The 25963-nt window shown below is 44.0% G+C and overlaps 1 long non-coding RNA gene across 2 annotated transcripts; it reads right to left on the minus strand.

Annotated features, from left to right (window-relative positions):
• Positions 1–2763: 2763 nt before the first annotated feature.
• On the minus strand, positions 2764–15803 carry LOC133274796 (uncharacterized). 2 transcript variants are annotated; one of them, XR_009745273.1, is made up of 4 exons: positions 15584–15803; positions 13644–13797; positions 8695–8881; positions 2764–2893 (listed from the first exon to the last, which is right to left on the minus strand). It is a non-coding gene; the product is annotated as an uncharacterized LOC133274796 (long non-coding RNA). The 2 variants fall into 2 exon arrangements; XR_009745274.1 differs by lacking the exon at positions 15584–15803 and adding an exon at positions 14941–15072.
• Positions 15804–25963: the final 10160 nt, after the last annotated feature.

Consider the following 25963-nt stretch of genomic DNA (forward strand, 5'->3'; position numbering starts at 1 on the left):
TGGGGTGGAGGGGAATCATGCTAAAATTCTTTTATTATTTTATTATATTAGTTTTATTATTAGATTTTATTATTATTATCTAGCATCAGACCAGTGCAAATGCCTTTCACAGGACTGACTGAAGGAGCCCCTCCTAAGGATACCCTGAGAGTCTGTGGGCTCAAATGCTTTCCTATCCTTTCTGGAAACCAAACTTGGGTCATCCCCATCCTGGCGGAGCACACAACCACTGAGCTGTTGCAAAAACTGGGAGTGGTGAGGAAGAAAACAGGTGGTAGCACTTGCACCTCTTCTCATATTTTGTAAGCAAAGGCTGGTGCGGAAATTCAACTCCAGGACTGCCTGTAGTGCCGCAATTCCCAGTTGGACTTTAGTGACTTTAAAGTCTGCGCTGTTTAGAATTTGAGTGTTGGTTTGAACTTTGCAGTTTGGGCTTCAGTCTAGCAAGTGCATATTTTAAACAAAGAAAACAGTTGGCAAATAGTTGATTCTGCATTCAGGCACTGTCCCTCTGCTCCACATGATTTATTTTTAAAAGGGTCTAAGGGAGACACATTTCTCTAAAAATAAAAGGCATCCACATGAGGCTGAATTATTCCTTCACAAACACAAACTGATCTTTTGCTTGTTTCCAAGCACTTAACAAATTGTAACAACAAAGCCACGCTGTACTCCTGAAGTTAATGAGCTTATGACAACACTTTTCGATCCTACCCCTTCCAGCCCCAAGACATACGCATGGCTCCTCTAATCCTTTTGTCCATCAGAATTATATTGTGACCACTGACTTCTGAAACTTTAAAAGTTACTGATAGCATTTCCTACCCACTATGTAAAATTATAAAGTCAACGACTGAGGCGAAAGCAAATGATTGGAGAAGGATCTTAATTATTTTTTAACTATCGAACTTCTTTTTGCAAAAAGCACAGGAAGATCTTGTTCAAATCATTCAAGGCCTCTTAATGTGCATACCTTACAGTTCAGTGATGTGTAAAACAGAAACTCTTGTAGGTCTGTGAAAGAGCCTAGAAAAAAGATACCAGTGCTATTTTGGTATTTTTAACAGAGTGTCAAAAATCTTCCAGCATGTGGTGGGTTGACCCTGGCTGGACACCAGGTGCCCACCAAAGCCACTCTATCACTCCACACCCTCAGCTGGACAGGGGAGAGAAAATATAAGGAAAGGCTTGTGAGTCAAGATAAAGACAAGGAGAGATCACTCACCAATTACTGTCACAGGCAAACAGACCTGACTTGGAGAAATCAGTTTAATTTGTTACCAATCAAATCAGAGTAGGATGAGAAATAAAACCAAATTGTAAAAAACTCTCCCCCAACCCCTTCTTCCTGGGGTTAACTTTAGTCTCGATTTCCCTGCCTGATCCCCAACAGTGACACAGCAGGATGGAGTATGGGGGTTGTGGTCAGTTCATCACATGTTGTCTCTGCCACTCCTTCCTCCTCAGGGAAGGCCTCCTCACACTCTTCCCCTGCTCCAGTGTGAGGTCCCTCCTATGCGAAACAGTTCTCCATGAACTTCTTCAACATGAGTGCTTCCCATGGGCTGCAGTTCTTCATTAACTGATCCAGCCTGGTTCCTTCCACAGGGTGCAGTCCTTCAGCAACAGACTGTTCCAACATGTGACCCCCATGGAGTTACAAGTCCTGCAGCACACCTGCTCCAGCGTGGGTTCCTCTCTGCACCGGTCCTGCCAGGATCCTTGCTAAAGCAGGGGCTTCTCACAGGGTCACAGCCTCCTTCAACCATCCACCTACTCTGGCATGGGGTCCCCTACAGGCTGCCAGTGGATATCTGCTTCACCATTAACCCCCATGGGCTGCAGGTGGGTATCTGCTTCACCACTAACCCCCATGGGTTGCATGGGGACAGTCTGCCTCACCATGGTGTTTAGCATGGGCTGCAGATCAACCTCTGCTCAGGTGCCTGAAGCACCTCCTCCCCTTTCCTCACTGACCTTGGTGTCTGCAGAGCTGTTCCTCTCACATATTCTCACCCCTCTCTCCAGTTTCAATTTCAGTTTCCTGCACAGTAACTTTTTTCCCTTCTTAACTATGTTATCCCAGAGGCACTATCACTGTTGCTGATGGTTTTGACCAGTGGTGGGTCCATCTCACTGGCTCCATTGGACACAGGGGAAGCTGTTAGCAGCTTCTCACAGAAGCCACCCCTGTAGAACCACTCCTCTCCCCCCTCCCCCCCCAAAAAAAAAAAAAAAGCCTTGCCATATTAAACCAAAACACAGCATATGTTGAATAAGTGACTCTTCTGTTTACCTGCCTAACACAAAGCATCACCTCTGTGCTGTATGTATAAAATCAGTCTGCTGGGCTATCTCCCTCCTCCTCTGAGAGCTGCCCCTCAGGAGGGCATCCAGAAGTGACCAGCAAGAGTTTATGCTTGAGCATCTTGATTCAAAACGTGTAGAGAAACAGGTGAAAGAGGATGTGAATGCAAAGTATGTTTGTCATTGCCCCCCCCCCCCCCCCCCCTTTTTCAGAGGTATAGAACAATGAGGCCCAGATGTTATGGTTGCAGGAATGCTAAAAATTGCATAAGTTATTTTGCAGGCAAGAAAAGCCACAGAAGGTCAGGCCAAACAGGCTTAGGGTTTGTGCAGGGCAGGAGCTGTTCAAAATGAATGTTTTTAGTGTGCAGTATCCATTACCAATTGATGTCAGAGATCCTCTTATAGATGGATCATCTAATGTTTTTTCTTAGAAGGCAGAAAAATAGCCATGGCAAAGTTTCAACACATGTATTTGAAGGGAAAGTTGGAGTTATGGAGACAGAACTTCTGTTTTGACCAGCTAAGAATGGCAAGTTTGAGCTTTATCCTGCTGTCTTTCGTTCCCATGGTAGAATGATTACCACTGAAAAAAAGAAGAAAGTTGGAAACTTCTATGCTGTGTAAGAAAAATCTTCTGGAGCTCTATTTCTGGATGATAAGTGAACCAACCCTGCTTTCATCTAGTAGCCTGCTGTCAAGTAAGCAGGTTTGAACAGGCTTGGGTTTATTAGTACATAAAGTGCAGTGTGTGTTGGTCTGTGTTTCTAGGACAGTTTAAAGTTCAAGGTTATATCGAAGGCAGAACCATGTGGATAGTTTGCAAAGAACCACTAGCCTCCAGCAGCTTCCAAAAACTGCTGTGTTCGCTCAAAATGATAGCCAAACTATGGGCATACGGCTGTCTCCTGGCTCAAGCAGGAGTTGTGGCTTCTTTGCCAGGATGTTTCCCATATCACAGGGGTTTCCCATATTAATGTACCTACACGCCAGTGTCTGCAGCAGTGTCTGCTGGAGCTCCAACTGCTCCAGGCCACATCTGAATCAGAGCCCCACCTATGTCCTCTGCTTTAACCCCTCTTGTGGCCTCCTCAGAAAAGTTTCCTATCCCTTTTCCCTGACATCCAGAGTAGTTTTGGGAAAAGATCAAGCAGGTTTGATAGTCTGAGATAAAGATGCAAGGACCAGTAGGACTCTGGTGTCCCCCAGGAGTGGGAACCTGGGTGCACCTCAGGACTTCAGTAGCTCTTATGCAGCACCTAGCTCTGCCTTGGCCATTCCACTAACAGTGTGGCCATTGGCAGGACATCAGCTCCCTACCCCTGGGGGCAGAAGGACCATACACCCTTGGAATTTCCCCCTGTCCTCCCCATTAGTGCCAGCACAGCTGCAAACGACTTTCAAGCATTATTTCCCCACTCAGAGCTCCTATTTCCAGTCCATCCTGCCATGCTCACCCTCACACCCACATCTCACGCTCTCAGTTACCCACTGTCAAAACTTCTGACATAAAGAAGATTAACCAAAAAGCCAACTAATGTCTTCCTCCCATTTAAAACAAAACAGAGCAGGAGCAGAGAGCTTTTGTCTTGGCTAAATAGGGTCATACATTCAGTATTTTCCCCATTCGCAACAAGCCCTATCTCCTTGCTTTCCCTATGGCCCCTCTGCAATAACATTTGGGAACAGGTCTTGCTCTGTACCAGCAAAGCCAGACTATAAATGGAGAAAGGTGACGTTTCCCCAGTGCAAACACCTTCCCCTGGCTTCAGTACAAGAGCTTGCTAATGATGAGTCTCTGCTAGGCACAACCTTTGGTAAGACAAAAATCAGGGTTTCATTTACTCACATTTCCTAGGATTTCGCTTTCGTTTGTCCATAATTTCACACAGGCTTTAAGCTTTTTTGCTATATATATCTCAAGTAGAAATCCGTTTAACCAGAATTCCCTTAATAAAGGTTAAAAAATTTGCAGTGAAGAAATGTCAAAATACACTAGCTTATAATTGCCCTCAAATATGCAGTTTTATGTATTTACTTCATGGAGAGGAAACTTGGCATATATTTAATTAAAGAAATGGAGCCTGCAGGAGGTCTGAGAATGGAGCTCATTGTATTTTGGTTTGAGGTGAATTTCACAATCTACTATATAGTTTTATTAATCTCCCCAAGCATGAACAAACTCCAGCTATTTCTGTAGAAAATGGGAAGGAAATAAAACTTAGAAGCCCTTGGAAGTGGTTTTAAACATAGCAGGAGAAATTACAGTATTTAATGTCAGAATCTAGACAATTATTACAGAAAAAATGGCTGCATGTGAGAGAAATAAACCTTTGAACCAAGACTGCTAATTGATACTTCAACAAAGGAGACATTTTGATGAAATAGAAATTCTGAAATAGACTTTTAGCACTTTAGTCAATTAACCAACAATAAAGGTTACAGTCAGCACCGGGAAAACCTACAACATGATTCCTGTTGACATCATCTTTTTTGATTAAAACTAGAAAGGTTAACCTGAAGACCTGCAGAACAGGAACCCAAGAAGTGAAGCTCTGGTGAGCTACCGAACACCAGCTACTGGATCCAAGAAAGAGTGCAGAAATATGTCACTTAAAAGGTTAGTTGGAGGCTAATATACAGCCACAGCGCAACAGCACACAAAATGGTGCCACGCCAGTTGGAAGACCACGAGACTTGTGGACTACCTTTGATAAGAGGTGGAAAACCTGATCTCATGATGCAAGTAAAAATAGGAAATGCACACATATGATACTGTGTGTGCCAGGACTAGGGACATGTGCATGTGGGGAGCGCCACTGTGAACTATGCCACATGTCACATCGTCAATGAAAATTACCTTCTCTCCTTTGGAAGGGGGAGAGTTTTAAGACCTCAGTGAGGCTAGCAAGGGGTGGGTCTGGGGTATTTATAGGGCAATCTGTGACAGGAGCATGCTGCTATAATCTTTGTCTTGGCTAAGGGAAAAGCAGTACTCTGTCCTGAAACAAAGACTAATGCTTTCCTCCTCCTCTTTCTTCTTCCTGAAATGCTAGAGCTAGAGAAAAAGTGACCAGAGTGGTAAAAACACGAAACAAAATGCTAAAAAAATGTGACTAATTCCATTTGTCAAGCAGGCTCAGGTGTTAGAGAGTTGTAGGTCTAAAAACCCAAGCCAACCCTGTTAATTTTCATTGCTTTACTCCACTTCTACTTTTTCTCATAGGAAAGAGAGTATGGAGGTTAAAATGTGTGGGAATGGAGATATTTTCCACTGAAGTAAATGCAATTTAAGTGTAAGAAGGGAAAATATAAATTTCCATGATGAAGCAAAGAATTTAAGAAACATCCCATACAAACCCAACTTGTTCATTAAGAAGAAAAAATGTCTACAAATATATTTATCTTTCCCTGGCTGGTAACTGAAATACTTATTGATCTATAAACCCAGAGTCATGTACCAGTCGGAATACAAGCATTATCTCTAAACAGCTCCCTTCAAGTCCCACACACATGCCAGAAAGTATAAAGTAGGCTGAGTTTAACAGCACAAAGGCCTTAAGCATATATTTTCAGCCAGAGGGAACTCCTTACAGAAGATCTGAGACAAAGAGCTCTGTGTCATAGGATCACAAGGCTTGATTAATTGCGTGTGCATGCGTTAGCCAGAAGTACTTCTTTCCTCACTGTTCAACATGTTCATAGTTGAGGTAAAAGAAAATTTCACACCAAAAGAGAAAAACCACACTGTTGTAATACCTAACTTCCATCTACCCCTGTGCATACTGGAATCCTCAGCCCTGGGTTAGAGACACAGGCATCCCAGTGTGCCAGGTGTGGCACGGGGGACAGAGTAAATCTGATACCTCAGGATGGGATTAGAGAAGCTGGAGATGAGAAAACAGAAGCTGACCAAGCTGGCAGCAAGAAATGTCTACAAGAGGCCTTGTGGTGTAAAGTATTTAGTGGTGAGGCAATTAAGCAGAGGCAGTTACATAGCTACTGGTGGGAGAGAAGGTGGCATCTATCTCCTTTGGGAGTCTTGGCTGTAAATCCTCCCCTGGAGATCAGAAAATACTGAAAAACAACTAACAGTTATCTCCCCCATGTTTTTTCCTTAGCCACATAAGAGGTAGGAAATCTGCTTTCAAGTCTTCCTCCTCTCTCCTCACCCACACACCTGATTAGAAAGCAGGTTTGAACCTTGGTCTCCCACTGAGGAGAGTGGCCTCACCACCACCTTCTCAGGTATTTGGGAACAGGACTTTCTTAATACCCTCTTGCTGAATCTGGTGTACTTTGCCATAGCTAATTAAATACCTGCATTCAATGATAAACAAAACCTGATTCTTACACCTTTCTTTGTAAGGCCAGAGGATGAGGATATTCCCCCAGGATGTGAGAGATTCAAGTTTAAATCACTATTCCTGAGGAGATGGGCCCAGATGTCTAGGATGAAAGGCCTGGTTTCCAGAAGACTTTAAGGCGTTTCCCACTCCACTAGGCATGTTCAGAGCATGCCAGGAGGTGATCCCATGTGCTTTCCTGCACCACTGTAGTATCAGCTGTACATGAAGAATCCCTCATAGGCACTCACGTTGCTTAAAATCTCTGGGGATAGATACTCCATGACCTCCTCAAGCAATCCACTCCAATGATCCCCTTTGAAGCAGTTTTGAGCAAAGCAATCTTGGTGACACTTGAACACTAGGGCATAAATACCCTTTGTACAACTAACTCCTGGCTCAGTCCAATGTACTCCACTTTCAAAGGTGGCTGTTAACTATTGATGCTCCCAGTGGATGTCTGATGGGTCACATATCTGCCCAGGAAATCTAGCTGGAGCACTGCTCCTCTCCTGGATCACTGCAACAGGAGTGATCACAAGAGTGCTTGTGCTCCTAGCACCACAATAAGTAACAGAGCAGAAGAAGCATTTTGCCAGGGATAGGAAAGACTGACTGTTCCTCCACCTACTTTCAGTAGCAAGGGGAAGCATTAGAGTCCTCTTAAAGAGGAGAAAATACATGGACATGAAAACAGGGTGGGAGGATGAAACCTGTCTGCATCAGGCCTCCTCCTCCCTCCGGTACTACAGATGCCCTATCAAGAGGAAAAGGTTACGTAATGAAAGAAGTCTGCCTACAAAGCCTGCTGCTACAAGAGTTTGCCAAGAAAAGACTCGAGAGAGAGTGCCATACAACAGCCTTAAAGTGGGACATTGCAAGCTAGAACCTCAAAGCAGGATCTCCGACTACTATCCTAGAAGGGTTTAAAAAGATAGAAAGACCACTGAATCAGCCAGAAAAAGCACATAATGGGACATCCCTGGAGATTTTCACTCATTGATGTTACTGCTATTGCAAATAATAATAACAATTCTCTTTCTTTTTGGTTACTTTAGAGTGTGGAGGCTCGAGTGACCAGAGCTGGCTGTATTTGGAATCCAACCAGCAAGGAAAAAATTTGAATCTAACAGTATGATGGACCAATTATCACACTGAAATTCTTTGATGTTCAGTGACTGTCATCTCCTTAGGCCCTTCTAACGAAGGCCAACAAACAAAGAGAAACAGTGTTGCTGGCCACTGGCTTCATGTTTTCCAGGTAGCTTTGTCTTGCCCTGGTTTTGTTTCAGTTCTGTTACTCTTACAGCCAGGACCTGCATATGCACTGGCATGAAGGAAAGAAAATGGAGGTGTTTAAATACTTAGCTGCTCAGTGAACCATGAAATAAAACAGTCCTGATTTGATTGAAATTTTGGTTGACAGTTTGAGACTGCCAGAGACAGATGCCAGTAAGACTGTTAGTGTTCTCTAAAGTGGCCAACTTCTGATACTTCACTGATACTTCTGGAACCGTTTATCATTTGCACATACATGTATTAAATATACATTGCTGTCTTCCCTTGGGCATTGTGATTCACATGCTGATGGTATCAGGAGATCTACAGCAAGATGAGGACCCACGTGATTTAGGGGGTATCAGTGCATTTGCCTATGTCTGTCTAAAAGAAAACTAGAAGCTAGAAAGCCCTGTGCCCCCTTTTTGAGCAGAGAGCTGAGATACAAGCAAACTGACTTATTCAAGATGCCACAGGCAATCTATGGTGGGGCTGGGAACCAAATCCAGATTTCCTGAATCCTATCCAGTGTCTTAACCTCAAAAGCATCCTTTCTCACTAATCAGGTATATCAGACGACTCATCAGACACCTATACATATATATGCTTACCCTCAGATCTGTATACCTCTGTGGTCCTGAAAACTAGTTTGTTCTCTCCTGCCTCACCCACAGAGCTTTGATAAGGTTGTAAAACCAGCTTAAAGACTTCCTTTGTTCTGATGACAGGCGCTGCAAATAGCAGCTCTACCCAAGACTCTGACCTTGCTCTTGAGGTCCTGAAAGATGAAACAGATGTCAGATGGGCTATATCCACAGGGAAACTTCCTCACAGTTTGTGCCTTTTAGGTGTCTGTTGAAGAATTGGTGGCTGGATGTGTCATCCTAATGAAGGCAGTGTAGGCAAACTGCCGAAAGAGGCTCATCAGCAGTTCTCCAAAGCCACCTTACCTGTAGACAGAAGGCAGGAAGGACATGGTCTGTTAAAACGTGCACAGGTCTCAAAGAGAAGCCAAACAGTCTAGCAGCTGCCAGAAATCATGGCCAACTGAAGATCATGTTACTTTACCCTCAGTAAATCCCACCAGATTAGAGAAGCACAGACTCAACAGTGAAAACATGACTCAAGAGTTTCGACATGAAAACAAATTCCAGGTGAATTTGTTAGCATTAATTAGTCAATCTTCATGAGCAGAAGATCTGTCTTTCTTTCTTTTTCCTTTGAGAGCAGTTGCTGCAGACTTTGTCTCTAGGTGTGATCGAAGTCTGCTGTGTTAAAAAGAAAGTTGACAGAGGTAGCAATAGGCATGACAGGAGCATATGAGACTTCTTAAGCTAATCATTAAAGCCCAGGATCAAGAAAGCAAGTGCTTACATGTGCCTCTGACAGTCCTGTCAAGCCAAGAGAAAAAGGGGAGGTGGGGGTTTAACTCCTGAAAAAGTCACAGCTGAAAAGTGAGGCTGGTGTGATAAGATGGCAACTCCAAAAAAGGTGATTCAGGCAGTAATGTATGTTGGTATTAGCTAAAACCATGAAAAGCACATAAGGAAAATGTTGTGAAACTGGCAAACCTTATGGAATTTAAGAAGAAATCAACAGTTTGAGAATTAGCCTATTACCATCAGAAAAAAACACTTTGGAAAAATTAACAAGGGATAAAATTTTATAACTGCTGTAGCTGGTGGTAAAACTTCTATAGATCTCAGTGGTGCCAAGACTTCATCCTAGGAGCTTTGTCATAGGAAAAGAAAACACCACTATTCTGACCAACTGAAAGTCTTGAATAGGGATAGCTCAAGCTTTTCAGCTTTTCCACTTTCACTATTTCCACCACCCATGGATTTTCTGAGCTCCCCATAATACCAGTGTCATTCCCAAAGACTAGGATAGCATGTGGGTACATCAGCGCTCCACACTATAGTGCTTAAGTGAGTTAGCTCTAAAAGAACTAGCTTGAGGACGAGAAGTAATCCAGATTTATTAGCATGGTGCTCTACCTATGCTAATTTATTGTGCTAATGTAGCTATACCACTTCCAGGTATCCCTGAACTACACAGTGTTGCGAGATCTGGATCTGCCAAGAACACAGATGTGTCAGCAGGTTGAAGAGGAAGGCCTGAGACTAACAAGGTGGTTGGTAATGTGAGGTACACCAAAGGAGGCTATTACTGTGGGCTGCCTTAATGCCTTCTAATTTTTTTAATTAAAGCTTGGTTACAATATCCTGTAGGGAAAAATCCCTTGCTGGCAAAAAGTCTAAGCTGAAAAACCTCACAAGCTCTTTTCTGGCATTAACGTATATTACTCTAAGTAGCAGTCCAGCCCAAACTTGTAGGAGAATAAAGCTACCACACTCCTACCGCAAAGACTGCTGTTCTTTGCCAGTAATTGCTGTTTTTCCATATACAAGGACCAGATCATCTACTTTCATTCAAAACGACTTATTTTAGATTAAGGGAAAACAGCAGTAAGAAGGTGGGCTGGAATTTAAATGCAAGGTCTCCAAGAGAGATCAGCGCGGGTTCGCTTCCGCAACAGGCCGGAGCAGGCAAGAGGAAGATGGCTGCTGCCTCTGCACACATGCAGAAGTTCTTTGAAATTCCTCATGTTGCTGGCAGGCTTAAACATTTCATTTATTACATCGGCCTCTCAGGGCTCCCAGTCATTTGGCTGTGCTGATATCAAGCCTCGCAAATGGCTAAAATCCAATCAGGTAGCGACTGTATATGTCTTTGTACTTGGGATCAAGACAGGCACCCAGCTACTTAAAGGTTTGGCTCCAGGAGACCAGCAATGCTGATGCTGCCAGTGCTGTCTCCATGAGCACCCTCTGATACAGCTAGGTCTGAATTTCCCCACCTGATCATGTCCAAGCGCTACCTCGTGTTGCACGCTGAGAGAGCAAGTTATATGGGGAAGAAAAGAAACATATTGTTAATTCTGTGTTTGTATCATCTCAGTTGCAGTCTACAGCCAGATCCCATTGGTGTTACTGTAATACAGCACTAATAACAGCAAACCAGAGAAATAACACGACCACAGTGAAACCTCTGCTGGAGTTATCTTGGGGGCAAGCTGCCCCCAGTAAAGGCAGCTGCTGGCAGCTGCCTGCTCTCCCCGCTGGAGGGTATGGCAATGCTGCGAGAAAGCGATTGATCTGTGGGGCTCCACACCAGAGCAACAACCTGATTTATGGTTATGTAGCTGCACTAGATAAAAGAGCTGTGGCCTTTTCCTTTCAGCATAGGTGTGGTCATCACTTAATTATTCCTGAGAAGGTGGAAAGCATTAAAACCTCAGGAAACTCTTGAGCAGTGAGTGTGAGAGTAAAGACTATAGGCATTAGGCAGCTAAAATTACCTAAGAATTAATTCTACTTTCTCTGAGGCTCTGCTCGTTTCCACCCCACACGCACGTACACTCTGGCACGCACAGACAAATACATGCACGCAAATACTAAACAAATACATTCACCTTGAGAGCATTATTGACTATTCGATATGGTCGGATTGCTTAAGTTAAAAACTCTCCAAAGAAAAGAGTTTGCAGATTTCTGTCAGCCAGAGATCTATTACTCATGCTCAACCATCTGGTATTTAATGAGAATATGACAAGCTGATTGTTATTTTTTTTTCACATGGCGAATTGAAAAATGCGACTTTTTGATCTGTATTTTAATTACACCCCCTCTGATCTCTCTCCCTTGCACTTTCTTAGTAATGAATTTGGAGAGTTAACACACTCTGACTTTCCATATTAGCCCTGCTTCTTGAATGGCTAAAAAAAAAGTCATTTCTTTACATTTCTCTGGTTCACCTGTGATCTGCAGAGGTTTAAAGAAAAATCTTTTCCTTCCAGCTGAAGAGCCAGGGAAGGGTTTCTGATGAGGTGAGACTGCTTGCCTCTGCAACCACCCTCAGTCCTTCCTGGCACCCTGTTTTCTCCATATCATTTTAGGCCTCATGGAAGGGGAGTTATTTCACGTTACAGGTCTCGCTATTGTCAAATAGGATCATGGTTTTGTTCAAATGCTGGAAACATAATAAGAAATAAAACCAAAACAAACACAAACCCCACTTTTGCCACAAAAAGAGGGGAAGATGTTGGAAGCCCTGGAAATGGGGATTTTTGTCAGACTGACCCCGCTCTATTTATGACAGGTTGCTGACTGCTTAGTCGGGCCTCATGCCTATAGCTGCATCTAAATCAGACTATGTATGAAAGCGTGACTTTAAAGGGACTGGACCCAATCACATGACAAGTTTTTGTCCAAGTTCCACTATCATGTGACAATCTACAGTAGATTTATGAAATTAAGCACAGATGGCTACTTTGTTTTTGTTCTTTGAACTGACAGCTGCTGGTGTAAAAATAAATTAAATTAAATTTCATATAAGTCAGACATTGCAATTTTTTTTTTTGTTGTTAAATAATCTTTAAGGTCCCCCCCCCACATGCACACACATACATTTTAATGTTTTACTGGCTCTTGCTTCTCACCCCATGCTCCTGGCATACCCCCAGGAGCCTTCCCCAGCCACCCTGGCAGTGACCTCCCTTCTCATCTAGGCACACACTTCCCAAGGGACATCAGGCATCCAGACCGTGTCCCCAAACAGACACTGAGTGGCAGTGGGGACAACCTTTGCCAAGCCTCGCCAGTGGGCATAGCTGAAGCAGGGCCATTTAAAGCCACTTTCCATCAGGAAACCCAGTCAAAAGGAGGGAAAACCCCATGAATTCTCCACCCTACAAGCCTGCGGGAGAGTATTCCTAAACTCTTAGGAACTGTCAGTTCTGAAAGACTGCATCTGCCAACAAAAGTAGGAGGGTTGTTGTTAACTGAGCTGCTAATAATCCAATATATAGGGAAAAATGAAGGAAGATCCTTCTAGGTAAGGAAAGTAATGGCAGGAGCATAAAAGAAAATGAGCCGACTTTTTAAGAAAACAATGTTTCAGGATTAGCTAAAGGGTTCTCCTGTATTCACAAATCTCCAGGGAGCACTTTAAAAGTCTTCTGTGTTTGTATCACTTAAAGTGCTGCTATTTTAGGTCAGTGTAAATAAGTCATGTGTGCCTTCAGCCTTGTACGAGTGCTTTCTGCTGCTTAATAATATATGTGCTTGTCCATTATAGGGGCTACATGGGTATGTGTTGGGATCTAGAGGCAGTCATGCAAAGATCCTGTCTTTGGTATGGCTGCTTAATACTTTGAGTGAGGGCATGGGGTACATACTTGTGATGACCTAGAGCAGAGCAAAAGCTAAACCTAGCTGTGAGCACAGCGCCCAGTAAATAATTAATAAAAAACTGTCTCATGGTATCACTGCTTTCCTCACAACAATCCAGCACTATTATCTTTTTTTTCATTTATACAGAGATATCAGGGTTTGAGGTAGCAGGGGGTTAACTGACCACATCAGAATACCTCCATTTGAATTACACTTCAGCATTTTGCTGCGGTTTGGTGGGTGTTTGGGAATTATGTTTCAGATTCCCTCACGGAAGTGCTTGGCACAAATGATGCAGCATCCTACAGGACATAGCAAGCAGAGCATCTCAGGCCTGATATTCCCTTTGAATACAGAGAGATGCTGAGTTCCAGTCTCAGCTGTGGTTTGGGCATCCAAGAGACTCCCACCCCTGTGAAAACTATTCAGGTGGCCTCAAGTGAGAGCAGGACACTCTGAAGCTGAGAGCCTCACTGACCTGATATTCGCAGCTCCTGTATTGTTCGCTCCCTTTTGTGTCCCTGCTCTCTCTGGGTCTCTTTTTCCATTTATATAATGGATTTGTCAGTATGGGGACTCTCATTATAAGCTTATCCAGAGATTAGCACAACAGGGTCCTGTTCTCCATACCTCTCTAGGCAGGACAGCAGCAAAAAGAATTAGTTTCACTAAGAGTCTAAACTGTACAATAGTGTCATGCAACAGTCTGAAGACAGAACAGAGAGCATGAACTCTCTAGATCTCAATCATTTGATCATTTTGCAAAGTTACAGTGAAATGCATAAGCAATTGCAAAAATGTAAGCCTGTCTATGTTGTGTAATTACTGAGTTAGTGCTGGAAAAGCACTCAGGTGTTGGGAACCGTTAAGTCCTGTTAACCCATCTGCATATTGCTGCATCCAGCCGGGTAGGTATCCCACTGAATGCAAAGTGTGTTCTCATATTCTGATGCAGTTGCTTTACCTGGGAGTTTGAGGGGAGAAAATGGGTTAAAGTGCCTGTTTTCCCTGTTGGGCATCTGCAAGAGGTGATATGATTTAACATAAGGTGTCCCTGCCATGGCTGGAACTAGATGATCTTAAGGTCCTTTCCAACCCTAACGATTCTATGATTCTATGATTTTGCCTTATGCTCCTGTGATTTTGCTCTCAGAGAAGTCAATTCAGGTTTGCCATTCCTCCAACAGAAGGAAAATCCACCCAATAAAAGAGCAAACTATCATACTGGAAAAGCTAAATCTCTTGAGTCTGACTTGCTGTGAGGGAGATGCCAAAATACCTTTACAAATCTGTGCCTCAGTACCAGTGTCAGTTTTGCGAGGTGCAAACATTGTGATTCTGAGAAAAAAATGAAGAGGGTTTTGGTAGCAAAAAACTTGCCCAAACACACCTCAAGAGACCTGTGAAGGCTGCTGAAACTGAGCACAATGTCTGCAAAATTAACAGCAGAAGAGTTATCTGGCGACAGAAAACAGTACAAAGAAAAAAAAATTATTTAGCTTAAAATGGTCCTTTACTTTTCCCTTCAAATGCTACAGATCTGATTTCTTTGACAGAAAAATAAGTATGTGTGTGCATCTATATGGCGAGTTTTAAGGAGAGGTTTAAAAACAAGGTTTTTAAGCAAAAACAAAGGCACATCAGTTAATAAGCATGCATTAATGTTGAAAAGGCCCCATAATAGTATTTCTTGTGCATATGTGGGAGTGAGGGATTGTAAGAACAAGTGGTGGCTGGCTGCCTGGGTTTATCAAAGCCTGGTAGGGCAGGATCACCTCTTTGTCTTCGCTGTGCTCAGAGTCATCAATCCCTCCTGTTCCTTCCGGAGCTGTGAAAATGTCAAGGGAGAAACTCCTCCTCCTCTAACAAAACCCAAGTGCTGTGAAAGCCCCAGCGACATGCAAACACCCCCCATGTCGGGCTGCTTGGCCAGGCCTGGGGAAGCCGAGCTGGCCCAGTCCCACCAGCTCTGCGGGGCAGAGGGGCTGGATAGAGCTCCTGCATGGTGGGATCTCACGGCCCGGTGGCCCTGCACCCTCCAGGGCTCGCAACCCTCTGCAAAGCACGTAAGGGCAGGCCTGTCCGGGCACCATGGGAAGGAGACGGACTTTATGTGACCCCTGAGCTGGGGATGGCCACATTTCCATGCCCTGACAGGGCAGTGCTGGAGGCAGTTTTACTTTATGGTTGAGCTCACACCTGAAACCACAGCTTCCAAATAGCCTCGAGCACACCCTGCTCCTCAGCGTTCCTGCCTCTTCTTCCTTCCCACTGCCTCTCTGCTTAGTTGCAGACCCCAAAGTCGAACCCTTTTTAACAAGGCAACCCCCAGCCTGCCTACCCTACTTCCCCAGCCTGTAAACAAGATCCCTGAGCCGGCTCCATTGTTTATGGAGGCCCCGGGGAGTTACAAGGCACCTCAAATACAGCAGGAGGGAAAAGGGTCTTGCTGCCCCCTGGGACTCAGCGCCCTGTGGAGAGCTGTAGGTGACTGCCCTGGTCTCTCTGCAGAAAGGCAGGGTCTGTCAGATGCTGTGATGGGAGGCAAACAGGGCAGATGGAGAAGAATGCAGACAGGGGAGTGGGGATGGCTGGAGGGGCAGAGAGGCAGCAGGAGAGTGGCCAAAGGTGGGAGGAAAGGTTGGAGGACTAGGAGGAGGGTGGAAAGGGTGATGAGGTGCAGGATGACACGGGAGATGTAATCTAAGGCAGCCCTCCAGGCTGGGAACCAGGTGACTGAGCATGATCACAGCACCTGCAGCGCAGCCCCCACCCAGAGGTAACGCTGCTCATTAGCTCACTGCCAAAGCTCTCTTAATCAATGTAGCCCACATGCAAAAGGTTGAACACCAAAGGGAGAAGCTCGAACAAGCATTGCTCCATATGCTGGTGTTGACAAGCTGGAATCACAGACTTTCATTTTGTCTTAACATGGTGGGATGCTGGGACAGCATGGCGGGGCTTTATGCTGCCTGCTTCCACAGCAGGACCAGCGGCCTGAGCTGGTGGCTGAGGGAATGCCAGCCCCTTGCCACAGTGTGAACGAGTGATGGTTTGTGAAGGTACCTGTGCAGCTCTGTGGCCTTCTTCTATGTTCAGATGGGGGCTGCGTGCAGAGCAGTATTTTCCCAAGTGTGCTCAGCCTGAGAGTCAAATATTTCTCTGCTCTCCATTTTATTGCAAAATGATTCCACCAGAAACATCCAGCACAGGAAGTGATTTGATGAGGGAACAGCCAAAGACAAGAATCTGAACCAGGTAAAACCCCAGATCAGTAGCACAGGATTAAACATAGGGTTTGCCCCAGCTTGATAGTCTTACTGTGCTTGTAATTAAAAGTCTCTTTTCTTCTGATTGCAGAGATAACCTTCTAAGTGTTGCTAACCATAAGCCAAATCAGTCTCATACACTGAAGCCTGCATATATCCTAGAACAACAAATACCAGTGAGAAATGGATACCATCCTAATGTTGTCCACAAAGCATCATCGTTGTGCCAACAATTCTCTGTTTAAGTGTTCAGCTCTTGCTTCCCTTTGCTGCTGTTGGACATCCCAGCACAAACTGGTGGTAACCTTTTCAGTGTGGTGCTGGCTTTGCCAGGAATGCTCATGACCCCCAACTGTTTTAGATCATGTGAGATTGTGTGCACGGGACAGAGAAAAATGAGATTCCTCTTCTGTAAATTCTACTTAAAATTCCAAAATCTGACCTTACCTCCTGCTTCCCCTACATTGCCCAGATCCCCTCCTTTCCATCCAAAGTAACCAGTACCCCACAGCACCTCCCTCTTTGTCACTTAGGAGTATTGACAGCATGTTAGGGAGAAATTGAGGGTATTTATGTAGTAAAATACAATATTTCTACAGCGGTAGGTGAGGAGACAGGTGGATTAATCTATTGAGGTGCATCCTGCAGTAAAAGGATGAGGCCATGTCATGCTTTCTTCCCAAAGAACACTGTTAGACAGTGCACTTGCTGTGCTCAACATAGTCCACCAGTCCTAAGGATCTCATCTTTGGGAAGAAGAGCCATATGACCATATTGCCTTCAGCGTTTCCAGGGACAGCAGACAGGGAGCTATTCCGAGAGGCAAGTCAGTAACTGCCTCATGGCACAAGCAGGGATAGGGGAGATAACCTTAGTGGGAGGCTCAACAACAGCCAGGACTGCCCCACATGCCTCCCTATCCCACTGCATGCTCTTGTCTGCCTGTCAGCCCCTGTTTCCTTCTCTTATGTCAACCCCCACGGCACAGGCAGGGGAATAGGTCAACCCAGTTTCCTAGAATAGAGACACATACTTCTGCACCACAGCTAGCTGTTGCAGCCTTTGGGAGTTGCTATCCTCCCCGCACAGGAAAAATACAGTGAAAGGAAGAGGCTCACATCCCACACAAATTTAGGAAAGAGCTATCTTCTGGTACTGGGGAGCACAATGTGAGCCCTGCTGTCTTCAGTGGCAAGCCCAGCTATAGAAAGCAAAACCTGTAATGCTACTGCAGATTTCATTGCCTTCAACAGCTACTAATAAGCCATTAAAAGCTACTTCAAATAAATCAAACTAAAAAATAGCCCTGAATTGGCTTGTGGCCTCAATACACATCAAGAATTTATGCCTGCCAGCCCAAAGTTTGTAGCAAGAGATGTTTCTTAGTGACCTGGGAGTAGGTATGTAAATAGTGAATTAGCAAAATGTCCGAATGACACAGAATTTTTTAGGTTACTCAAGACTATGGGGAGCTACGATGTGTTCCAGCAAGACATGACCAGACAGCATGATGGAAGATGAAATTCAGCATAGACATGTACAAGCTAATGCACACTGTAGGAAATAATTTAAGCTTTCGTACATACCAGGGGACTGTGAATTAGTGAAGAGGCATTATGGTGGACACACAATGCCTTCAGTGAAGCTGGATGTTCAAAGTACAGCCTGGGTCAGAAAAAGACTGAGGGAAAATTCAGCTATCTAAAGGTGAGTGGGCTGATACTTACATTGGAGAAACCTTCTGGGTCAGGCTGGAACATAATTTAAAGCTACCTGGGAATGAGCAGCTCTGGAATCAATTCTCTCTCTTTGCCTGAGCCAGGTCTTCCAGGGCTCACGTTTTACACATCGAGAAGGTCAGAATTAGTTGTCAAGTCTTGTAAAAGATCTGGACCTCACTGAATTCTTTATCCATCCATAAAGTCCTTGAAAAGTGATAGATATCCTGACAAAGGCTCAAACTTGGCAATTAAATTCCCATGAGCTAGAATTAGAAAAGGTGTCCCACTTACATGAATAGATTGCATAAATAGTATTTGGAGATAGTTTCAACAAGACAGGTTCCCTGGGTTTTGCTGTGAATGAGCTAAATGCACCTTCAACATGAAGCACTATTGCAGTGTCACCAATACCAAATCCCCCTTACAGTGTGGAGTGGGAAATAGGAGTCTTTATTTTTTTTTCTCTTTAAGATAAGGGGCATAAAACAATGGCTGGGAATAAAAGCCCTGTAAATTAATTTGTATTATAATATCTGCAACGCCTTTGGAAAGTTATGTGCATAATTTATGGAGGATGGTATGGATTGGAGTCTCAAAGCCCCTCAAACACGCTCATTCAGGCATGATTCAACACTAACTCTCTCAGACAGTGTGCAGATTGCAATAGTAAAAAAAAACAAACACTCTAATACTGTGTGTTACAATAATAAATGCGGGAATTAGAGGGTTTTACCTCTCTGTAAATAAATTATGCATATGTAGTTTTAAATTAACCAAATTAAATGATTAAAGACACTCCATTCCTTCATAAACTTGTCTCAGGAGTAAGGAATGCAGCATACAAGCAGAGGTCTCTGGTTCCTCTGAGCCTCACTGCTTCATTTGGAGCAATCTTAGATGCACTTCCTTTCCTCCCAGCTTTGCAAGTATAGAAGGCATTTTATTTTCCCTTCAGCTAATTATTTCAGATAAATGCAAGTGTTGAGACTAGAAGCATCGCATTTGTTTGCATCCCCTTTGGTGGGAGGTTGCTGGTGCTGGAGAGGTATTGTGGGGCTCCTCAGAAGTCAGCCTGCCCACAGCCACTGGTTCCAACCAGTGCCTCTGGATTTAACCAAGGGAGTCAAACAGGTGCAGCTCTTCAGGACTGGGCTAGCAGTGTAAGCGGACAACATTCCTGAAATGCAGGTCCATAGTGCCTCATCTCCACAAAGTATCGTTGTGCTGTTTTGTCACTGATGACATGATTCGTCATGGTGTGTGGCACCATGGTACGTGGTACCATGATTCACACTTGGCAGCAAATATCATTGCCCAAATGTGTGAGGGAGTTCAGGTCATAGCTCAACACACTCATTCCTTATTCATTTCATGAAATAGCACTGTAGCCTGAAGCCTAAACTCACCAGTCACAAGTAGAAGAAACTGCAGAGATCTGAATAGTGCTTCTTTCTCAGTATTACTGGTGTTGTCAAACCACTATATTACCAACAGGGCTTCACTCTGCTACATCCTAGATACCAAATTAGCTCAGTCCTTCCAGGGAATCTCTGGGCATTGAGATGGCTTTTGAGAGTATCTATTACTCTCAAAACACTTAGCTCAAAATGCCTTTTTATAGGCAGAGAAGCAGGCACATTAAAACAGAGCCCTTTCTCAAGATCACAGGGTAGGGCAGTGGAAGAGCTGGGATACTTGACCCTCAATGTGCTTTCTACTCCCAGGCAGCATCACCTCCACACACAGTGGTTGTTTTGTGAGCTGAGTCACTGCAAGATGTTTATACTTTGCTCAACAATCCCAAGTAAATTGGTTCCTAGACAGCTCAAGCATTTACAGATGTTAAAACTTACTCAGGCTGTATTAACAAAAGGGTCTACTGAAATCTGCAGGTTAAACAAAGTCAGGAAAAATCTACATAATACAGCTCTGTAGGGATCGGAGAAGGGGTAATGGGTTCACACTTAAACAGGGGAGATTTAGGTTGGATATAAGGAAGAAATTATTTTCGGTGAGAGTGTTGAGGCACTGGAACAGGTTGCCCAAGGAAGCTGTGAATGCTCTATCCTTGACAGTGTTCAAGGATGAATAACGTGGGCCTTGAATAACTTGGTTGAGTGTGAGGTGTCCTTGCCCATTGCAGGGGGGTTGGAACTAGATGATCTTAAGCTCCTTTCCAACCCAAATAATTCTATGATTCTATGTTTCTATGATTTTGCACATCCCTGCTAGGGAAGAGTACACAGGCTTCTCACTCCTTGTAAATGTATTTTAGTGCAGTTCTCTCCACACAAATTAGCCAAATGGTGATACATGAAGAAGCGTGAAGGTAAAAGTTTTAAGTGAAGATGGTGTGGGTATGTCACAGTTCACAGAACTTGTGAGTATTTCTTCTTTAATTGCACCTGTAAGTACAGTGTGCACATATATGCTTTCATTCACTTCATTTTGACTGTGTTTTCTCTTCTTGCTATAAAACCAGCCTCAGGCTTAACAAGTTGCATGTAAGACAGCACTATCTCTCAAATCATTCTTGGTATTTTGGAGAAAAAAAACATTTTCAACAGCAGAAGGAACTGACTCTACACATCCACGTCAACAGGGCTTTGGGAAGCAACTTAAAAGTACTGAGCAGTGAGATTGAGTTTAAACTGCAAATTTATGAGTTTATGAATGGGTTACAGATAAATATAAACCCCATAGCTTCAGGAAACTAAACTTACTAATACAGAGGTTTCTGCCCATCCTGGGTAAAGTAAGCATGCCATCATCCTTGTCTCTAAATTGGAGCGACATCAATTTGATGGATGGACCACTCGGTGGATAAAGAACTGGCTGGATGGCCGCATGCAAAGAGTTGTGGTCAATGGCTCATTGTCCGGCTGGAGACCAGTAACGAGTGGTGTCCCTCAGGGATCGGTGCTGGGACCAGTCTTGTTCAACATCTTTGTCAGTGACATGGACAGCGGGATTGAGTGCGCCCTCAGCAAGTTTGCCGATGACACCAAGCTGTGTGGTTCATTTGATACGCTGGAGGGAAGGAATGCCATCCAGAGGGACCTTGACACGCTTGTGAGGTGGGCTGATGCCAACCTCATGAGGTTTAACCATGACAAGTGCAAGGTCCTATACCTGGGTTGGAGCAATCCAAGGCACAGCTACAGGTTGGGCAGAGAAGAGATTCAGAGCAGCCCTGTGGAGAAGGACTTGGGGGTGTTGGTTGATGAGAAAATGAACATGAGCCAGCAGTGTGCGCTTGCAGCCCAGAAAGCCAACTGTATCCTGGGCTGCATCAAAAGGAGCATGACCAGCAGGTCGAAGGAGGTGATCCTGCCCCTCTACTCTGCTCTTGTGAGACCTCACCTGGAGTATTGTGTGCAGTTCTGGTGTCCTCAACATAAAAAGGACATGGAACTGTTGGAACAAGTCCAGAGAATGGCCACGAGGATGATCAGGGGGCTGGAGCACCTCCTGTATGAAGACAGGCTGAGAAAGTTGGGGCTGTTCAGGCTGGAGAAGAGAAGGCTGCGTGGAGACCTCCGAGCAGCCTTCCAGTACCTGAAGGGGGCCTATAGGGATGCTGAGGAGGGACTCTTCATTAGGGACTGTAGTGATAGGACAAGGGGTAACGGGTTAAAACTTAAACAGGGGAAGTTTAGGTTGGATATAAGAAGGAAATTCTTTCCTGTTAGGGTGGTGAGGCACTGGAATGGGTTGCCCAGGGAGGTTGTGAATGCTCCATCCCTGGCAGTGTTCAAGGCCAGGTTGGACAGAGCCTTGGGTGATATGGTTTAGCGTAAGGTATCCCTGCCCACGGCAGGGGGGTTGGAACTAGATGATCTTTCTAACCCTATCGATCCTATGATTCTATCTTGGGAATAAGAGTACCTGTTCTAAGGTAATTAAATACTAAGACTTCTGTGATTCAGATACAAGGTAGTTACAATAAACTTAGGTCAAAATAGAGTTATATCAAACTTAAAAAAAAATAAAAAAATAATTAATTTAGTTTAATCTTTGGAGGAAAGTGGGGAGCAATTTTCATAGAACCTTAGAATCATAGAATGGTTAGGGTTGGAAAGGACCTTTAGGTCATCTAGTTCCAACCCCCATTGCCATGGGCAGGCACACCTCACGCTTAATCATATCACCCAAGGTCTCATCCAACCTGGTCTTGAACACTGCCAGGGATGGAGCATTCACAACCTCCCTGGGCAACCCATTCCAGTGCCTCACTATCCTCACAGGAAAGAATTTCCTTCTTATATCCAATCTAAACTTCCCCTGTTTAAGGTTTAACTGGTTACCCCTTGTCCTTTCACTACAGTCTCTAATGAAGAGTCCCTCCCCAGCATCCCTATAGGCCTCCTTCAGATATTGGAAGGCTGCTATGAGATCTCCATGCAGCCTTCTCTTCTCCAGGCTGAACAGCCCCAACTTCCTCAGCCTGTCTTCATACGGGAGGTGCTCCAGTCCCCTGATCATCCTCGTGGCCATTCTCTGGACTTGTTTCAACAGTTCATCTCAGAGTGTCAATAATGATTCTACTTCATTCTAAGCAAACAAGGTTCAAACTTCTTCCAAGATTCTTTTTTTAAATGCTGTATAAATCTGTCATTGAGATCTTCACTGCAAGTTTCTGAGTAAAAATACAGCCTCATGGTGAAACGAAGATAAGCTCATTTTGTCCATAGCGTGATTCAAGGGTTCTGAATATTAACTGGGCATATGCACTGGAAGGAGTTGTGATCTTTCATTTAGAAATCTTCTCTTCCAGAGCTTTACACCTCTCATTTGGTGACTTGTCATTAGGATTAGGAAAAGTGGAATATAACATTCATACAAAACAATGACAGGCCATTAGGCTATGAGCATTCTGGGGTTTGTTTCTAGTGTGATGGGTTATCAATCTGCCAGTGACCTCCAGCATCAGAACGGTACAAATAATTAGCATTATGAATGCTCCATCCCTGGCAGTGTTCAAGACCAGGCTGGACGAGGCCTTGGGTGATATGGTTTAGTGTGAGGTGTCCCTGCCCATGGCAGGGGGGCTGGAACTAGACGATCTTAAGGTCCTTTCCAACCCTAACTATTCTATGATTCCATGATTACTTTTTCCCTTTCCCAGCTGTTTGCAAAACTTACCAATACACATTTTCCGTATCCCAAGAACCTGCTACAAGCTGACATCCATGTGTACACACCACAATGTGAATGCAAAAACCAGAAATACTTCACACTTTTACATCACCTGGGCTTCTGGTTTTGTGTTTAGATTCTGTGTGGGATGTGTGTGAAGGACATAGGTGAAAGACAAAGACTATAGCGTCTGTGGTGGCAGGTACACAGTGGGGTGGCTGGAAAAAAATGCAGTAGGCACTGAGAAAAATAATGTCTGAACAAAATGAAAAGCATGACTGAGGATGGAGAAAGGTGGCAGGGCTGCACTTCCTCTCCACATATGTGTGGCTTGGCAATATCTCACTCAGATCAGATCCCACACTTGTATGAATGGCCATGGTCTTTTCCACAGGTGAGGATACAGCAACCCAGGCAATAATGCAGGGATTGTCCTCCGGAGTTATTCAGCAATTAAATGTGGACGGGCTCATCTTAACTCTCACCTCCAGTGGGAGGTGAACAGGACCTAATCCCACTTCTTGTGTCACTACATGATATGCTAGGAAGTACTGGCAATTAATAGCCAAGGGAAGGTAGATAATAATCCAGGCCAAGCTACTTTGAGCAAACACATACAAGAAAACATTTGTTTCAAATTAACCTAAATATTCTGCAACATTGGTAGAAAACAGAGAATTTAAAGACTTTCCTCAGTCATCAGAGCTTTCCCATTCTCCTTTGCCTAGTCTCTGCCCATTGTGCAGTGCAACTTCAGCCCTTACCTCCAAAAACCACTTTAGGTGAGCAGCTCCTACTGCCCTTCCACAATCTCAGGGTAGTTTAAATGAGTTCTGATTCAGCGTTCCTCTGTCACCAGAGGCCTGCCACCCATCAGTCCTTCAGACGAGCATATTTAAAACCTGCATACAATTTCCCTTTGAGAGTCCATTTGCCCTCTCTTCTGTGAAGGCTTGCACAGTCCCTGGTAAGAAGCCATACAGCTCTGCCACAGCTTGCAAATGCCTCTGCCCTGACAGTCTGACTGAGCAGAGGCACTCCTTTCAGACCATTTCTAGGGGATGCCTGCCTCGAGAATTGCCTAGTGCAGATGATCCATATTCTTCCTTACTGAAGTACTACACAAACTGACTGCTGAGCATGAACATGTTTAACAAAAGCCATGAACACCCATGCTGTATAGTCCTCATCCACAGTAAAAAGTGAAGGTACCTGGAGAGACAAGTTTTGACTCATCCCACTATTGGGGAAACTGAATTTGAAGCTGAGCTTCACAAACTTTGCAAGCAGTATGGCACTGTTGTTTTTCCAAAATTATGACTAAATGTGAAAAGTGTGGAGTTTAGCTATCTCTGTTCCAAAAAAAATGTACTGGAGAACATGTCCCTATTTTTATCTGTGTAAGTAAAAATATTCCAGAAGACATTAAACTTAACTATGAGCTTCTTGTCAGAACATGACATGCAGCACATGAAATTAGGAAGATGAAAGAAACCCCCCAAAACAACACTGGACTTACAGAAATAAAGAAATAGAAAATTAGTCTGAAAAAAGAATTGAAGAAGATGCAACAATTTCAGTCATAAGTGAAGATGATCAAGGAGCTCTTGTTATGGTCCAATGTTCTTGCTAAAATGGTATCACAAAACCTGAGAACTTTTTAATATGCCTGAATTCAAAGCCGGGTGACTAGAAGTCAGAGTACAGGGTCCACCTGTGAACTGTGAAAACCATATCATTGGTAGTAGTGATTCAAATAATGAGCATGGAACTCAATGGAAGCTTCAAAGAAGCACTAAGATGAAGAGAGCTACTTTGATATTTGACCAGAAGAAATGGTGATTAAAAACATAAATACCACTATAAACAGCCTGGGTGTTACAAGTACCTACATATATTCCAGTGGAGAAATCCTTGAAGAGTGCTGAAAAATGAGAGGAACACAGAAGGGACACCCCAAAATGACTTTCAGGCTGGAGGAAACAGCTTACAATGGGAGGTTTCCTTTGCCTATCTCATCAAAAGAAGAAGCCTGGGAGGTAAACTGGATTATTTCTAACAAGTTTATTCACAGAGGGAAATTTCCGGAGACTAGAGAGAGCACTTTTGCATCCAGAAAAACAAAGCAGTACAAAATCTACCATTAGGACCTGAAGCAATAGGAAAATATTTTTTTTGAAAGTGAGAATGATCAAACATTGAAACAAGCTGCCAGGAATAACAATGGAATCAACCATCTTTTCTTATCTTTCTATCAACATTGGATGCCTTTGTCTTAGCCAAATGCACAGTATGTAGGAGTACGAGGTAACTGGATGCAATTGGGGAGATCAGGGTCAGTGATCTAGTTGGACCCTTTCGGCCTCAAGGTGTAAATCTAGAGTTGGAGTGGTTACTCCTAGTGCATTCTGGAAAGGATGTATGCTTGCTTTTCAGGGCGTTCATCAGTGTCTTTAAAGGATCAGGAGAAAGATCTTCACAGAAGCAGTTTCCCAAATCTGCAGATTCCTAAGGTACTTGTTCTACATTTCCATTAAGCATCAGTAGTTAGATTCTGCCTCTTCATGCTTCATCAGTCTTTTTCATGGTCTTTTTTTGCTATTCGGGCATTCGGGCCATGCCTCTTCAGACACATCCCCAGCTGATAGCAAATTCCTGGGTTATGTCTG

The sequence above is a fragment of the Pezoporus flaviventris genome, unplaced genomic scaffold, assembly GCF_033815535.1.
Source record: "Pezoporus flaviventris isolate CSIRO_AGI_PZ_B2104156 unplaced genomic scaffold, CSIRO_AGI_Pfla_v1 ptg000036l, whole genome shotgun sequence".
Taxonomy (NCBI): domain Eukaryota; kingdom Metazoa; phylum Chordata; class Aves; order Psittaciformes; family Psittacidae; genus Pezoporus; species Pezoporus flaviventris.